Raw genomic sequence first — 869 nt, 5'->3', positions numbered from 1 at the left:
GATATGACTTATAGCCTTCTTCCAAGATCAAATTTAGCTGCAAATTGAAGGTCTGGTGAAGGTCGCCAGTGTTGTGAGTGTTGATATACATCTTTACTGTTCTCTACATAGAGTTATAGGGAAAACCCTTGGGGTGACTAGGAAGAGTCTGTGACTTCCGGGTTTCCTTTCTTCCAGGCTCTGCTGGTCTCTCTGTGTCCCACTGGGGACCACTGGAGGCGGAATTAGTTAAAGGCATCAATCCGGTGATCACATGGTCTGCTTCTGAATCCTGCATTTGCTGTTCACGGTCTGGGTGGCTTGGGGCAAGTTTGTAAACCCTCTACTTGCTCATCTGTCAAGTGAGGAGGCCCCACCCCACCCCCACCGACTTCTCCCCTCAGGGCTGGTTATGGATTGAATGATAACAGTGTAAATCATATGCTAAGTGCTCTATAAGTGGTTGTTACTATTATACAAGCCAGGAGATGGTGATTAGGCCCTTCTTTTCCTTCTGTCTGTCCCAGGAAGAACTAAGGGAAAAAAGCAACATTTTTCATCCGTATCTTTTCAATATTTATTTGGCTGCATTGGGTCTTAGTTGTGGCACGTAGGATCTTCGATCTTCATTGTGGCATGCATATCTTTAGAAGAAACAGGGTGTGGCAGAAAGGACACCAGTGTTGGAATCACACAGACGGAAGCTCTGCTCCCCTCTCTTATTAGCTGTTAATCAAGGATGTATCATTAATGCCCTCTCAACTTCAGTCTCCTCATTTGGAAGGAACAATCATATCTACCTCAGAAGGACTTGAGGGATATTCAATTAGTTAATAAAGTAATTAGTAAAGAATGTATTAGAAGTAGTCATGTTATTCAGTCATGTCTAA

This window comes from Muntiacus reevesi, chromosome 4 (genome assembly GCF_963930625.1).
Source record: "Muntiacus reevesi chromosome 4, mMunRee1.1, whole genome shotgun sequence".
NCBI classification, from domain to species: domain Eukaryota; kingdom Metazoa; phylum Chordata; class Mammalia; order Artiodactyla; family Cervidae; genus Muntiacus; species Muntiacus reevesi.
This window is presented reverse-complemented; position numbering follows the sequence as displayed.